Source organism: Eriocheir sinensis, chromosome 33 (genome assembly GCF_024679095.1).
Source record: "Eriocheir sinensis breed Jianghai 21 chromosome 33, ASM2467909v1, whole genome shotgun sequence".
In the NCBI taxonomy this organism is placed as follows: Eukaryota; Metazoa; Arthropoda; class Malacostraca; order Decapoda; family Varunidae; genus Eriocheir; species Eriocheir sinensis.
In genome coordinates this window covers 12,494,117-12,511,689 of record NC_066541.1, presented here as the reverse complement: position 1 = coordinate 12,511,689, position 17,573 = coordinate 12,494,117, and the positions used below count along the sequence as shown (strand labels likewise).

Genomic DNA, 17,573 nt, shown 5'->3' with positions numbered 1-17,573 from the left:
CTTCCTTTACTCTTCTCTCCTCTTCCTCTCCCCTTTCTTCCTCCTCTCCTCTCCTATCCTATCCTATCCTTCACTCTCCTCTTCTCTCCTTTCCTCTTCCTCTTTCCTCATTTTCTCCTCTTCCCTCCCAGCTTTCCTATCCTCTTTCCTCCTTCACTCTCCTCCTCCTCCTCCTCCTCCTCCTCCTCCTCCTCCTCCTCCTCCTCCTCCTCCTCCTTCTCTTCCGCCGCGCCTCTCCTCCGCCTGATCAATATTAATCCTTTTTGTCACCTGAGTTGAGCATATTTGTCTGAAATTTACGCAACATATTTTTGTCGGGAATTTTCTCCTGTGCTTCGTTAGCTCCTGTTGGCTTACAAGGAGGAGGAGGAGGAGGAGGTTGGTGTGGAGGTGAAGAAAGAAGAGGAGGAGGAGTGGGAGGTGGAAGAGCTAAGGGGGAAGGAAAGAAACGGGTAAAATGCATTGAAGTGGAAGATGTGGAGGTAACAGAGAAAGAAAAGGAGAAGGAGAGGAATGCAGGAGGAAGAGGGATGTGAGCAGGTGCGAAGGGGAAGGAAGAGGAGGACGGAGAGAAGGAGGAGGAGGAGGAGAAGGAGGAAGAAGAAGCGGTGGAGGAAGAGCAGAAGGGAGGAGAGGGGTGGGAAGGCTTAGAAGAGAAAGAAGACGGAGAATAGAAAGGGAGGTTGAGGAGAAGGAGGAAGAGAAGGAGGAGGAAGAAGAAGCGGTGGAGGAAGAGCAGAAGGGAGGAGAGGGGTGGGAAGGCTTAGAAGAGAAAGAAGACGGAGAATAGAAAGGGAGGTTGAGGAGAAGGAGGAAGAAGAAGCGGTGGAGGAAGAGCAGAAGGGAGGAGAGGGGTGGGAAGGCTTAGAAGGGAGAGAAGCTGCAGAAGGCGAGGGGTGAATGGATGTTCCGGAGAGGCTTTGCTGAAAATACTCTTATAGTTGACAGGAAGAAAAGGTGGAAGTTACTGAAGATATTTGGAAGGCTCTCGGTTACCTCAAAGTGTCCTCGCAAACTCCTTGAAGGCATCTCAGATCGTCTTAGGCCTCTTGACGTTACTTTAGTGGTCTTAGGAGAAACTTTGGACCTCCTTAACGCTCCGGGAATTGTGTAAATGAGGAGACCAGGTGACACGGCCGACCCACTGAATAATTTAAACCTGCCACCTGCCCTGTACCTTCCCTGATTACCTGTTACTGGAGGTATGATTTTTTGTAAGTGTGTAGAATAGAGATTATCAAGGCTACTGTTTCTCCCTTTCTCTCTCGCTTTCTCTTTCTTTCGCTTATTCTCTCTCTCTCTCTCTCTCTCTCTCTCTCTCTCTCTCTCTCTCTCTCTCTCTCTCTCTCTCTCTCTCTCTCTCTCTCTCTCTCTCTCTCTCTCTACTCCCCTACCCCTCCCTTCCCCCTTCTCCCACGCACACGTACACACACCTCCCTCTAAACTTCATATAAGTGATGCGGGTATGGACTAAGTTTGTAAGTAAATTAAGTTTGATTCTCTCTTAATTAAATTACTTGTTAGGAAAACTGCAAAAACTTTTTAATAACTTTCCCTCACGTTTAAAGATGCAGCGAGAGGAAGAGGAGGAGGAGGAGGAGGAGGAGGAGGAGGAGGAGGAGGAGTTGAAGTAGGAGGACGAGGAGGAGGAGGAGGAGGCTGTTGAGGTAAACTAAAGAGTTGAACAAATTAAGGTTTCCATTCAGCTACATCGTCAAACTTATTAAACATCAGCGTCGTCGTCGTCATCGTCTTTAGAATATTGACAATTTAATATATTTCTCGCAGTTTTCAGCATATAAAAAAGGTTCCTCCGTACAAGGTTTTCCATAATTAAGTAAATAAATAAATAAATAAATGTGTTGCCCTACCTCTCTTCTCTCCCCTTTCCTCCTTGTTCTTCTCTCTTCTCTCCTTCCTCTCTTTCCTCCCTACTCTCCTTTCTTCTTTCTTTCCTTCCTGCTTGCCTTTCTTCTCTCCTTTTTTTTCCTCCCTTCTATCCTTCCCCTCTTTCCTCCTTGCTCTCCTTTCTTCTCTCCTCTTCCTCTTTCCAACCTGCTTTCCTTTCTTCTCTCCTTTTCTTTCCTCCCTTCTATCCTTCCCCTCTTTCCTCCTTGCTCTCCTTTCCTCTCTCCTTTTCCTCTTTCCAACCTGCTTTCCTTTCTTCTCTCCTTTTCTTTCCTCCCTTCTATCCTTCCCCTCTTTCCTCCTTGCTCTCCTTTCCTCTCTCCTTTTCCTCTTTCCAACCTGCTTTCCTTTCTTCTCTCCTTTTCTTTCCTCCCTACTATCCTTCCCCTCTTTCCTCCTTGCTCTCCTTTCTTCTCTCCTTTTCCTCTTTCCAACTTGCTTTCCTCTCTTCTCTCCTACTCTTTGCTACCTGCTCTCCTCTCTCCTCTCCTTCCCCTCTTTCCTCCCTTCTCTCTTCTCTTTTCTCATTCTCCTCTTTCCTCCCTGCCCTTTCATCTCTTCTCTTTCTCCTCTTTCCTCTCTGGTCTCCTCTCCTCCTCTGTCCTGCCGTTCCTGACATCACCGCTGAGAGTGGATAAAAAATGGAAAGCTTGACTCCCCGCCCTCACCTTGGCCTCCACGGATCCCTTTGATGGGTTCGGATTACATGTCCTGTCCTTACATATATGCCGGAATAAGGGATCTAAGAATACCATTAGGTCGTGCCGGAATAACTAGAACATAATACAAGACAACGTTATTATTTTGATGTGTTTTTTTTCTACTGTAAGGGAGGAAGACATGTTAAGGAAAACTAGGATATTTGTTTTACAGTAGATAAATCAGATCAAGAGCAACAATTAATTAAATGAAGACAGAAAAGACCGCTAAATACTAATACAATTTACAAGATAAAACATTGTTATTATTTGATGGTTATTTTCAACAGTAATTAAGCTAAACAGAGGAAAAGGAGGTGTGCGCTATATAACAAGACAAGTGTTATTCTCTAAGTCGTTTTTTTAGAGTAAGGGAAATAGACAGGTAAAGAAGGGCTAAGGTGTAATACAAGACAGCGCAGTTATTATCCGATGTCTTATTTTCTACAGGAAGGGACATACAAAGAGTTAAAGGACAGGTTATTATGCAAGACAGCGGTATTATTCTGTGATGTTATTTTCTCCGGTAAGGAAGGCAGACAGAGGTAGAGAAGTGATCCTCTTCGTCCTTAATCACTACCTCTACCTGTGTCGCGGTATATCTTCACCTAAAGAGGACAGGTTATTATACAAGACATCGGTATTATTTTGTGATGTTATTTTCCCCTGTAAGGAAGGCACACGGAGGTAGAGAAGTGATCCTCTCCGTCCTTAATTACTACCTCTACCTGTGTCGCGGTATATCTTCGCTTTGACGTTCGGCTAAATTTTGGTTGGTCCGCTTAATACTGTCTCGACTTTCTGTTATGCTCTCAAAACTAAGGCGATGTAATTAGGTTGTCTCGCCTTGTCCTTGTTGTTAATCAGCTTATCTTCCCGCGTTCTTATCGTTAATTACGGCACCTGAATTGTTCCTCGCAGTTCTTTGGTGTATTACTCATTGGCGTAATAAAAATATGGCCTACTTTCTATATTTTCTGGTTCGATTCCCGGGTGGAGTGGAAAAATTTGGGCGGCTTTTCCGATACCCTACGCCTCTGTCCACCCAGCCGTGAATGGGTACCAGGTATTAATCGGGGGTTGTGTCCCGTCTCCTGGGACCTGTTCCCTTCTCCTATAATTCCTTCCCCTTATGTCTCTCTCCGGCATATGACCACAGATGTTGCGCTGACTAAACGAGACTTTCCTCTTTCTATATTTTCTCTAAGTTCTTTGGTGTATTACTCATTGGCGTAATAAAAATATGGTCTACTTCTCTATTTTCTCTTGGTTCTTTGGTGTATTACTCATTAAGCGTTGATATAATAATAATAATGTCCAATTTTATATATTTTCCTTGCGGTTCTGACGAATTATTAGCTCGTGTCCTCTTGTCACGCTTTCCAATACCTTTCATGTTGCTGAATCTTGCTCGTCTCATTCAACGTTGCCAGATAGTCGTACTCAGCCTCTTATATTTACCGACTTCCGACCCCAAAACTGTCTCGTGGACCCCAATGAGGAGATTCACTTTTAATTATCGTTAAAATAGTTAATTCCTGATGTTTCTTGGCAATAGTTAGGCGTCAGAAACCGGTAAGTACTATGCTCTGAGTACGATGATCTGGTAACGGTGACTGGTACAGGACTTACAAAGCTTCGACGAAATCATGATAAGGTCCATTTTCCTCTATTTTCCTTCAGTCCTAACAAAATATTAGTTCCTGTCGTCGTGTCATGCTTACCAACACTACCTCTGATATCGTCAAGTCTTGCTCGTCTCCGTTCGTATATTACCTATAAAACGTTTGCGTAATAACAGTAAGGTCCGTTTTTCTCTATTTTCCTTCAGTCCTGACAAATTATTAGTTCCTGTCGTCGTGTCATGCTTACCAACACTACCTCTGATGTCGCCAAGTCTTGCTCGCCTCCTTTCGTATATTACCTATAAAACGTTTGCGTAATAACAGTAAGGTCCGTTTTTCTCTATTTTCCTTCAGTCCTGACAAATTATTAGTTCGTGTAATCTTGTCATGCTCACCAACACTACCTTTGATGTCGCCAAGTCTTGCTCGCCTCCTTTCGTATATTACCTATAACACGTTTGCGTAATAATAGCAAGCTCCGTTTTTCTCTATTTTCCTCACAATCCTGACAAATTACTAAGTCACGTCCTCTTGTCACGCTTTGATGTCGCTGGGTCTTGCTTGTCGTCTTTGGTATATCACATAAAACGTTGCTGTAATGATAATAAGGTCCATTTTTCTATATTTTCCTCACTATTCGGACACATTATTAGTTCACGTCCTCTTGTCATACTTATATATCGTCACCTTGGTACACAAACCGCATAAGTCATTATTTTCTACTTTACAGGAAATCAGAAAAGAACTCTCATTATCTCATGTGCCTTAAGGTTTAGGCAGAAATGAAAAGGCCAATTCTAGAGCACTCAAACCCTGAATGACGAAGGCAACTATACAGAAATGAGCGTTACATGTTAAGAAAAATTGATGTAGACAAAAACCTGGAAATCGCTGAAAAGTTACTTGGGCGATTATTTTATGAGGGTGACGATATTGCCCACTAAACTTGGCGTAATGATAACCAGGTCCGTTTTTCTATACTTTCCTCGCGATTCTGACAAAATTGTTAACTCATGTCCTTTTGTTACGCCTACCAACACCTTTGATATCACAGAATCTTGCTCCAGTTTCTTCATTTTTCCCTAACGAGGCAACATGATCGTGACGTTAATGATTCACGGCCTCGAGTTAAAGCCTATGAAATATCAACGCTCGCCTGGCTTACCTGAGCAGCAAGGTGGTGTGTGTACCTGTCTGTGACGTCACGGGGTCGCCCACTAAAGTCAGACACAGGTAAAGGTAAACTGTGACCTTGAACCCTGATGGAAAAGCCGCCATATGTGAGGCTGTGGGATTTCTCTTTCTCTGTCTCTATCTCTGTGCCTTCTATCTGTCTGTTTATCCATCTATCTTTCTCGCTCTTCGTTTCTTCTCACCTTCCATCTGACCACTTGAAAATCTCAGTCATAATATTTTTGTTAATTATACTCTACTTCATTGATTTCCTTGCTATTTCACTGCTGTAACTTTGTATATTTTCCTTTTTAAGTTTGCTTTGTTTCACTGGTGTTTTTTTTTTCTTCTTCTCACGACTGCAACGAAAAGTGTGATCGGATGCGTCAGGTAAAAGGAAAGGAAAGGAAGGGACAACGAACGAGAGGAGAAGGGAGAAAGGGAGATATGAGGGGGAGGGAAAACTACTTCAAACAGGTGGAGCTTTGGTACACTCACTAACTCTCTTCATAACTCGCCGGCAAGTTGGAAATTTTGTCGAGAATTGTACAAAGGAAAAGTTTAATACCATTTTTTCCCTTCCATTCCTTGCCTGTAAAAGTTGGTATTTATACAGCGTTCGTAATTAAAGCTCCATTTTCTTCCGGGAGACTTAACCTAGACCGAAGTTAATGTATTGTGTGTGTTATTCACGGATTATTCATTAGGGTTCGTGTGAGTGTGTGTGTTGGAAGGGGAAGAGGAAGGGAGGAGGGTGATACGCTGAGCTGCTGGCCTGGCTTCTTGTGCTGAGCGATGAGTGAGTGGAGATGAGGGATGAGGAAGGAAGGAGGAGGGAGATGACAGTCAGGAGAAGAACGTGGTGATATGAAAGAAGACAGAGTTTAGGTGTATAAAGCGGAACAATGTGCAGAAAAGTGAGAATAGGAAGGAAGTAATGAGAGACAGTGTAGTGAGGTGACTTGTGAATGGAGAGAAAGGGATTGTTAGGTAAAATTGATCGAGAGATGGATTGATAGGCAGATAGGTAGATAGATAATGATAGAGATTATGGGAGGATATGACGGGTGGAGAAAAGAGAAGAAGATTGAATAGAATACGTAGGAAGAATATAAGACAACAAGAGAGTGTATATATAGAAAATAGACGAGAAAAAAAGGAAACGAGTAGATAGATGAAAATTAAACTGACTTAAAAAATATAAAAGATAAGAAAAAAGCGATGCAGTAAATATGATGAGGTGCAGAGAGAGAGAGAGAGAGAGACCGAAAGAAGAAAAAAAAGCGAACGAGGGATGGGAAGCTGTAATTAGAAACGAAGATTAATTGCGGTAAATGATGTACGTGTATTTCACCTCCTCGATGCAATTTCAATGAATGTTAATCACGCCCTTCATTTTGTCCTCACGATCATTGCTTTGCTGTGAATTAACTCTCTCGTCAATGCTTTTTCTTCCTTCTATTTTCCTCCTTTACTCATGTTTGTCTTCTCTCTCTCTCTCTCTCTCTCTCTCTCTCTCTCTCTCTCTCTCTCTCTCTCCTCTCTCTCTCTCTCTCCTCTCTCTCTCTCTCTCTCTCTCTCTCTCTCTCTCTCTCTCTCTCTCTCTCTCTCTCTCTCTCTCTCTCTCTCTCTCTCTCTCTCTCTCTCTCTCTCTCTCTCTCTCTCTCTCTCTCTCTCTCTCTCTCTCTCTCTCTCTCTCTCTCTCTCTCTCTCTCTCTCTCTCTCTCTCTCTCTCTCTCTCTCTCTCTCTCTCTCTCTCTCTCTCTCTCTCTCAACCCTTCATTATTTTCTTCTTATTTACTTTCTGCAGCAGTTCATAAAATTTCATACTCCCACTTTCACTTTCTTTGGTAAGTTTTCACTATCGTCCGTCATTTCTCTTTTCTTTCACCTCTTTTCCTTTACTTAGCGTTTCCTTGTATTTCCTTCACTCGTCGCCCCAAGCCAGCTCTCAATAAAGAAAGGAGACAACTTTGCTCGGTGCACACACAAAATATACATTTCTAGGGAATTCTTGCGCTAATTTTCGTCCGTTCTTTTCCGCGCGGTCCTACAATCACTGGCTTCCTGCAGGTCCGGACGGCACTCCGCTCCGAAACGCCTTTTAGCCTCAGACTTCTTCCTCATATTCCGCTACGCTCTTTCACCCTCGTACTTAATCATGTTTGCCCAAATCTCTTCTACAACCACGTAATTTTCATATTTTTCAGTTTCTCTCGTTTGCTTTTACTGCAGATTTCTCAGTCCTTCCTCATTGGAATATTTATAGTCACTTCAATTTCTGTTCTCATTCAAAGCTTTGGGTTTTCATATTTTTTTAAGGTTCTTTCACTGCTTTAAAGGATTCTGAGACTGTTTTATAATGTACATATAGTTGATTTTTTTACACGTATTCAAAAGCATCGTTTTTACATATTTAATTGCACTTTTTTTCACATCACATTGGGACTATTTTTATTTGTACTCCATTGCATCAAAACGCCGCACTGACAACCTTTATTTTTTGCACCCTATTCAAAACCATCACATTTTAAACTTAAATATTTCATCGCAGTAATGATGACAAAGGGCACCTGAGAGGACTCAAATAACACACCTGAATTTATTAATTAACCTGCCACCGTGTGCCAGCTACCATAGTTACGGCCAGCAGCTTGACATTAATGTGCTTAGACAAGTATTTTGCAAACGTTTCTTATTTCCATACAATTATATCCTCGTGTTTATTTTACAGTTAAGTAGGTCGCTCAAAGGCAAAAGAAAAATAAAAGATAAATATGCTCGCTAGATACAAAACAAGGCACGTTCATTACCCATTTACAAGATTCTCAATAAAACTAATAATCTCAATAGAACTAAAATCTGCATGCCTCCCTTTGACTAATATGAATTTGTATTTGTATCAAGGAATATCGCCCCTGGCAGTAGGTTTTTTTTTTCTCATCAAAGGATGCGGCTCAAGGGCAACAATAAGAGTAAAAAAAAAAAAAAGCCCGTTACTCGCCGCTCCCACAAAAAGTAAAAAGTAAAGAGTAGCCAAAAGAGAGGTCAATTTCGGGTGGAGTGGCAGTAGGTAAACTATCGCATCCAATTAGTAAGAGCCTTCTATCTTCAGGTGTCTGGTATATAGTTATCCACTGGTGAAGGAAAAGCGATTCATTACTAAAGGTTCACCCGTACTCAAAGGAAACCAAGTAGAGACAACCCGGGGCCGCGATATTACCTGTCCCTGCCAGCCCTCGCACTCTGCCGCACTCACGGGACAGGTAAAGAGAAGGACGCGTTGGTAAAGAAGGGAATGGAAGCCGAGTGTACCTGTGGAATTCGATGCAGTTAAAAAAGTAAAAATATGAAAAAGTGAGTGAAAGACACGTCCTGAACTTTAAAATCATAGCCTTTCCGTAAAAAATATATAATAGTGGTGTGTAACTATGTTCGTGAAATTTTCTGTAATGAAGGTAAAGTTGTGTGTAAAAACTCCACATGTGCATTTAGCGCGTATGAAAAGTTGGAACATATGAATAGCAAGGAAAAAAGTCTACATAAAAAGAGATTAGTGGACAGTCGCCAACATCATATATATATTTTTTTCTTTTATTTTAGTAGCTTCGTTAAAGGGGAGGCTCACTCATATACACGTTTATATACATTTAAATATTCATGCATATACATACACACTTTCATCAGCAGCATTTTAAAGTCGATTCTACACACAGACAATACTGATATATTAAGCATAGCGAGCGTGGGCGTGCTATCGTTCGGCCACTCCTCTGAACTTTTTTTACAGGCCCAGCGAGTAGCGGGCTTTTTTACTCATTATTGTTTACTTCTTTTTTTTTTTGCCCTTGAGCTCTCCTGCACTGTAAAACACACACACACACACACACACACACACACACACACACACACACACACACACACACACACACACACACAAACGGGAAGTCATTGAAGACATCCACATTTTATACGTAATTTACTCTCTCTCTCTCTCTCTCTCTCTCTCTCTCTCTCTCTCTCTCTCTCTCTCTCTCTCTCTCTCTCTCTCTCTCTCTCTCTCTCTCTCTCTCTCTCTCTCTCTCTCTCTCTCTCTCTCTCTCTCTCTCTCTCTCTCTCTCTCTCTCTCTCTCTCTCTCTCTCTCTCTCTCTCTCTCTCTCTCTCTCTCTCTCTCTCATTATATTACTCACACTCTTTGGAAACAGTAATGGAGATAGAGGAGAAGGAGGAGGAGGAGGAGGAGGAGAGGAGAGGAGGAGCAAGCGGAGGAGGAGGAGGAGGAGTCGAGAAGAAAGAGGAGGATGGTGAGTGATGGGGTGGGAAAAAAGGTAATTAAGTCTGAAATATGAATGTAATTAAGAGAAATGCGACCGTGATGAAGGCGCCGGCGATCTGTTTAATGAAGGGGAAACGGCCATATCATAGACCGAGACCTACTGGATACATTATTTTTTATTACCTTTATCTTAATATTTATAGCTTCATTTTTTTTTGTTATATTCAGAGAGAGATTTTTTTTTACCAAAGTGTAACGGCAACTCGAGAAACATTTTACTTCATATTAACATAAAATAAAAAAAACTTCGCCAGCCATTGAATCTTTATCATGAGTCAGTTATGTGTGTGTGTGTGTGTGTGTGTGTGTGTGTGTGTGTGTGTGTGTGTGTGTGTGAGTGGGCGGTTGATCGATCGTAATGACTTCCACTAAAGACTCTCACAAAGTACTTAAAGAAACACTTACCTGAAACTAAGGCGGTCATTACAGCACATAGGTAATGATGTGTGCGGAGGAAGGGGGGGAGAGGGGGGGGGGCAGGTGTGCTGGTTAAAGCAGGTAAATGTGTGTAATTAATCATGACTTATTGTTGTTACACGTGTGAGCCCAAGAACCTTTGAAATCAATTCTTATACTACCTCAATCTGACCTCACGTTCTTTTTTTTCTTTCTTTGTTGGAGCAGCGTCTAGCGGACTTTTTGTTTTTTGTTCTTGTTTTTTTCCCTTAAGTTGCCTCCTTTGCCGTAAAAAAAAATAATAATAATAATAATAAAACGCGATCCTTAGACAAAACATCAAAACCACACAAAAGCAAAACAATAATAAACAAAAGAATAAAGTTAAGATCCCTGATGCATATAGATGAATCAAACCTCCCCCCAACACACTAATAAAACCTAAAACACGATCCTAACACTAAAAACGGTAAAAAATGAAAACTAATAAAAAATAAAAAATAAAATGAATTAGAAATAAAAAATAAGAAAGGACAAGCATAAACAAAATAACCCTGACGCATTATATATACACGAAACCAAAGCCAAGGCGAAGAGAAATACTGGATTAAAAGATCTCAGACTCGCAGTAATTAAAGGTTGAGCCGAAGGAAGGTTGCATATGTATACCGCCTGAATACTGCATCGATTCCTGCATAAGAAGGTAACACTGTAGCTCCCTCCACCTGTCAATAATTCTGAGCACGCGTGTTAAATGGAGAATGAGGGCTGGAAATAGGTAGAGGTAGATAGATATGTAGAGAGATAGATAGCTAGATAGATAGAGATGGAGAGATTGAGATAAAGAGACAGAAAAGAGGGAAATAATCATGTTTTTTTTTTGTGTGTGTGTGAGTGTGTGTGTGTGTGTGTGTGTGAGTGTGTGTGTGTGTGTGTGTGTGTGTGTGAGTGTGTGTGTGTGCAACTGCTTCTCTTCTCATCTTTCTCTGAGGTCCAGGAAGAGATAGATAGATGGATAGAGATACAGACAGATGGATAGGTAGATAGATAAAGAGACGGAGAGAGAGGATCAGAGAGACAGAAAGAGAAAGAGAAAGAGAGAGATAAGCATTTGGGTGGGTGTCTGTGTGTGTGCAACTGATAAGGATAGGTAGATAGATATAGAGACAGAGAGAGAAAAACAGAGAGACAGAAAGAGAAAGAGAAAGAGAGAGATAATCAGGTGGGTGGGCGGCTCTTTGTGTGCGACTGGTTCTCTCACTCTTCTTTCTCTAAAAATATTTATCGGCGGCAGAGTTCGACCTTAAATATTTCACGAGTCCCGCTTCCCGCACTCTTTTTTCGGGGAAGTTCGTGAACAGCCAAAGAAGCGAACTGTGTCCTGAGTTATTTGTGGAGCGCCTCAGCTTGTCGCGGCGGGTGTAAAGGTATATTATTAATGTTAGTGTAGATTTGGTTCTCGTTAATTTTAGAGTTGTTATTGGTAATATTGCCAGTATGATCTATTTAGTATTAGTATTCGTAGTCTCAATAGTAGTGGTTGTCATAGGAGTTGTAGTAGTAGTTGTAGTTGTAGTAGTAGTGGTGGTAGTCATAGAAGTAATTGTTGTAGTTCTAGTAGTAGTAGTAGTAGTAGTAGCTGTAGTAGTAGTAGTAGTAGTAGTAGTAGTAGCTGTAGTAGTAGTAGTAGTAGTAGTAGTAGTAGTAGTAGTGGTAGTAATAGTAGTTACACTCCCTCCCTCCACACATACAGATATACCAATAGATAAGCTATACATAAACAGAAACACAGACACACAAAAAGCTATACTGTACATGCTTATAATCGTCATCATCATCATCATCATCATCTAATCACACTACACTATCAGCATTACGTAAAGGTTCTTCCGTTGATCATATTTGCAGACTCTTCTCTTTTTCTCTCAACCTCGAGGAGTGTTTTGCTGTTCCCATTTTTCACTTTCCGCTCCTCCGTCCCGTGCAGCCTACATTATCCCGCCTCGCCCCTCCCCTCACCCATCAATACGCCAGGTAATTCCCCCCCAGGGCACACTTAGCGCCTACCTGGCAGGTGAGGCTGGATTATGATAATGGCGCGGGGGGGGAAGGTAAATCTGTTTGTCTTGAGAACCTGCTTGCCTTTATTTAGTTCTTTTGCTGCATTCTTAATTTTCTTGCCTCAAAGTTTTATTGATTAACATTTATTTCGAAGTATTTTCATAGTTATTTTTCTTGCATTACTTTATCTTTTATCTTTCCTTTATTTACATTTATTAATTTCCTTTCCGTGTTTCTTCTTTTTTTACCTCTGCTATTTTTATTAGTTAGTTTTTATTTCAAATCTTTTTTTCACACCTATTTTACTTACCTTACTTTTTTTTACCTTTTTTCTTTCCTTTATTTGCATTTATTTAGTCCCTTTTTTTTTCCTACCTCAAAATTGCTTAGTTTTTTCTGAACCTTTTTTTTACTCATTTTACTTAACTTATTTCTTAAATCTATTTTCTCTGTTTTCTTCATATACTACGTCACATTTCTTCTCTTACCATTCACTTTCAAGGGTCGCAAAGTTAAAGGTTCATGCGTTGTGTGCAAATGAAAATATCAGCGTTCTGTGGCAAGGATTCTACAAGAGGATTTACTTTTTTGCTCCTCAGTAAGTGCATTTTCTCTGCTTTTAACATATCACTCGCATCAGGTTTCAGAGTCGAAGTTTTATATTCAGCGCCGGAAGGTTTATATCATTGTGCGCTGGAAGTGATTTAGGACGACATTATTTTGTGGGTTTCGTTCACTTGCAAGTTTCTCTTTTTCTGCTTCCAATATTTTGCTTCTTTAAGGTTTTCGTAAAGTTCGTGATGCAGTTGCGAATATCAGAGTGGAGTCAATAAATAAAAATCAAGATACCTTTCCGACGCATTCTCTTTTCTTATTTTCATCCACAACTTCTCTCTAGATTTCTTGTTTTTGTTTTTATCATTCAAAGTCACAAACATAACAAACATAAATATAAGCAAGGGACTCTGTCGATATGTATTTACTTTGAGATATTGCGTAGAAACTTCTGAATGCCGATCAAGTTTCTAAAAGATTACACAAAGAAACGCCGGAGTGCCCATCACGTTTATCATACCCACACAAAAGTATCCAACTGGCGATCATGTTTATTACAATCACTGAAAAAAAACGTCTGAATACCGATCAAGTATATCACAACCACACAAAAAATATCTCAGCAGCCATTAAGTTTATCACCATTACACAAAAGTATCCAATTGGCGATCAGGTTTCTTACAATCACACACACAAACAAACATCAGAATGGCGATCAAGTTTATAACAGGCACACAAAAACGTCTGGCTGGCGATCAGGCTTATTATATCACACAATGTAATATCAGAATGCCGGTCAAGTTTATCACAATCACACAAGAAAGGTCTAAATGGTGATCAGATTTCACACACACACACACACACACACACCACACACACACACACACAAGAAAAAAAAACATGAATGGTGATTAATTTCCTCACAAACACACAGAAAGTATCAATCAGGTTTCTCACGACTACACAAAAAACTTCAGAATGGCAATCAAATTTGTCACAACCACAACAAACCTCAGAATAGCATCAAATTCATCAATCAAGCAAAAAAGTAGGAAGACAGCGATCAAGCCTCTCTCAATCACAACCTATCACGCCCATAAAAGATGCATACCCAGCGCTGGCCCGAGACCTGTTCCCGGAAGCCCGAGTGACGAGGCGGGACAAAGGAAAGCGAAGGAGCACATAATGTTGAAGAAAAGTGTTTGCTGCGTATCGAACTCCGGACACGCCAGCCACTCTCAGGGGACAAGCTAGTAGGAACGTGGCAGAAAGGAGTGACGAGATATATAGTGCGCCAAGATTTGTGAACGTATAGATTAGCCATTGCCTTTACCCTGAACTTCGGCCTCATAACTTGAAACTTCTGAACTTCTTACCACTTTCTTGATGTGTGTTTTTTTCTGTCTGTTCTCGTTTTTTTTTTTTTTTCTTCAATCTCTTCTTTACGTTACCCTTCCTCCTCTTCCTCCTCCTGCTCCTCCTCCTCCTCCTCCTCCTCCTCTTCCTCCTTCTTCTTCTTCTTCTCCTCTAACTTTGACCTCATATTCTGAACTTCCTCAAAATTTCCAACCACTTTCTATCCTCATACTTTGCTCTCCTCACGTTTTTCTGCGCCCTCTTCTTCCTATCTTCCTCCTCCTCCACCTTCTCCTTCTATTCCTCCTCCTCCTCCTCCTTCTCTTCCTCCTCCTCAGCATCCTACCTACACATAGATCCTTGCCTGCTTGAGTCCTTCCATCCATGCAAATCTCCGTCTCACTCTGCACTTCACAAATCCATCACGTCCTCAAATCTCCTCGATCTCTCCCTCCCTCGCCGCGCTTTGTGTCCCGGGGCGGCGCTGGCAGACGCATGCTGAGAAATATAGTTCTTTTTTCCCCCCCTTCCACGTTTTTACTCATTGATTATAATATATGCGTGTGTTTGCATGGATATATTTCTTTCTTCAAGGGAGCGGGAACGGAGTAAATCACAGCTGCATTCTCGAAGTCCCGCGTGTTAGCGGAATATGTTTCTTTTGTGTTGAGATGTATTGGTTGTTTTGTATACATGTGGGCGGAGACCGTGAGAACTTTATACCTTTTGTCTGTTATATATCCCGTTTTCTGCCCTGTAATTTGCTGTTTGAGTAAGATCTTAAGCTTGTATATATATAAAAAAGAAAAATATGTTGATGTTTATGGAGGGATCGTAATTTAAGTCAACGTATTCAGAACTGTTTCTTTTCTTAATGCTACAATTTTTCTGCGTTTAAGTCTCTCTCTATTATTTCCTTCCTGACCTTTTAGTATTACAGCATCTTCCCCTTCTGTAAATATGAGAGAAACGGTTTTAATACTACAATTTTTTCTGTGTTTAAGTCTATTATTTTCTACCTGATCTCTTAGTAATACACCATCTACCCCTTCTGTATATATGAGAGAAACGGTTGTCATACTTTTTTTTCTTTCTGAGGGGTTGTATTGTTGTAAAGCTTTTGTATTCAGTAAGTAATCTTTGCTGTCTGCCTCGAGAGTATGTTTACCTGTCCCTTTGTGTGATAATAACAGCGTAGCCTCTGAAGGGAGAGTAAACATGGGTACCTCTCAGTATACAACAATAAAACTGACCATTACGAGACTACCTCCTAATCTTCCTTATGCTATTAACGTTTGGGACTCTGACGAGTGTAGCGAGAATTAAGCAAAGATAGTTTTAATTTTGAAAGAGAGAGAGAGAGAGAGAGAGAGAGAGAGAGAGAGAGAGAGAGAGAGAGAGAGAGAGAGAGAGAGAGAGAGAAATACTGTGTGTATGTGTGTGTGTGTGTGTGTGTGTGTGTGTGTGTGTGTGTGTGTGTGTGTGTGTGTGTACTCTGCCAAGCAATATAAAAAAAAGACTGCACGAACTCCCGTAAGCTTGTTTAATTTCCAACACAAATTTCTCAGTTTTCCGGGAGACTGCGTGGAAAGCGAGAATGAAAGAAAGATTAAAAATGCGCCTAGTACATACACGTTCATTTAATTCATGGCGACGAGACACGCGAGGCTTAATTTGACGCGTATACTCGCAGCCTTCAGTTAAAAAAAGATATATATAAACTCATTCGATTATTTTATGTATTTTACCTTCTGTTAAATCTCAGTAACTCTTGGGATCCTGCTGCGCTTCCTAACCTCTCTTCTGAGCTATAATTTCACGGGGAGCAGGCAGAAGGAATGAAGGAGGAAAAGAAGAAAGGAGGGAAGGAGGGTAGTAGAAGGGGAAGGTGGAAAGTGATGACAGGCCCCCAAAAACGACGAAAGAAAGGGAGGAAGGAAGGAAAGAAGGATAGTAAAAAGGGAAGGTGTAGATAAAAAGTCTGACAGCTCCAAAAAACGAAGGGAAAATAGTAGGACGGAAGAAAGGAAAGAAGGAAGGCAACAAACAGGGAAAGAGGGCAGTAGAAGGGAGGAAAAAGGGAGGGAATAAAGGAAGATGACAGTAGAAGAGGAAGGTAGAAAAGAAAGGAAAGAAGGAAGGAAACAAACAAGGAAAGAAGGCAGGAGAAGGGAGGAAAAAGGGAGGGAATAAAGGAAGACAAGATGACAGTAGAAAATGAAGGTAGAAAAAAAACGATGACAACCCCCTAAAAAAAAAATATATATATACGAACCACATCAACTATAAACCACCGTTGCCAGATTATCGTACTCAGAGCATAGTATTTACCGGTTTCCGACGCCTAACTATTGCCAAGAAACATCAGGAATTAACTGTTTTAACGATGAATATAAATGAATCGTTATTGGGCAGTTGGACAGTTTTTGGGTCGGTAAATATAAGAGGCTGAGTACGACAATCTGGCACCGTTGCAGTATTAACCAGCACGCCAATCCACTATCCCTCCAGTCCGTCAGCCGTCCATCCCCCAATAAGCTTACTGCCCGACCGTCTAGTGGGTCCGAGCGGCGAGGTTTTCAGGGCCACAGGAAGTAATAAGGAGCACGCCAGTCGCCGGTCAAGATATGTAATAACGCGGTGCTCTTCGCCAGGCCAATCTGAGCACGCCACTCTCTTGTTTGGTTACTTCACAGCTTGACGCGAGGAGAGGGACGAGGAGTAGGAGGAGGAGGACGAGAAGGACGAGGAGAGGAGAGGAGAGAAGAGAGAAGACAGGAGAAGAGAAAGGAAGGGAAGATAAAGGAAAGGAAAGGAAAGGAAAGGAATGAAAGGGAAGCTAAAGGAAGGGAAGGAAGGGAAGGGAATGAAAGGGAAGTAAACGAAGAGAAGGGAAGGGAGGGGAAAGGAAGGAAAAGAAAGAAAAGAGAAGACAAGAGAGGGTAAGAGAAGGGAAGAGAGATGAGGGAAGGAAAGTGAAGAGTAGAAGAGAGAAGAGGAGGGAAGGAGAAATCATAGAAGTGGAAAGAAGGGGAGAGGAGAGGAGAGGAGAAGAGAAGAGAGGAGAGGAAAGAAGTAAAAGGGAAAGGTGGAAGGGATAGGAGGGGGAAGGGAGGTGGAATAAATGAAGGAAGGAGGAAAGTGAATGAGAATTAAGGAAGGGATATGAAGAAAGCAGGGAGAGGAAAGACTAGTGGAAGGAAAAGGTGGTAAGGGATGAAGGAAAATATAGGAGGAGAGGGAGATGAAGCGAGTTGAGGAGAAGAGACAAAACGAAAAAAGAAAAGAAAACGTGAGTGGAAGAAAGAGAGGAGGGTAAAAAATAAACAAAACAGAGAATAGAGCGTGAGTAAATAACAATGATAGGAAAACAAGACAAATAAAATAAAAATACTGGGATAGAGAAAGGAAGAAATGTAGATAAAAAAAAAACTGGTTAAATCGAGGGTGGGTAAAAACTAGAG

General features: G+C 41.3%; 1 long non-coding RNA gene across 1 annotated transcript in view; it reads left to right on the top strand.

Moving 5' to 3' along the window:
- LOC127006858 (uncharacterized) overlaps positions 1 to 17,573 on the top strand; it is a 156,196-nt gene that overhangs the window by 73,927 nt on the left and 64,696 nt on the right. The gene's annotated exons all lie outside the window — the stretch shown is intronic.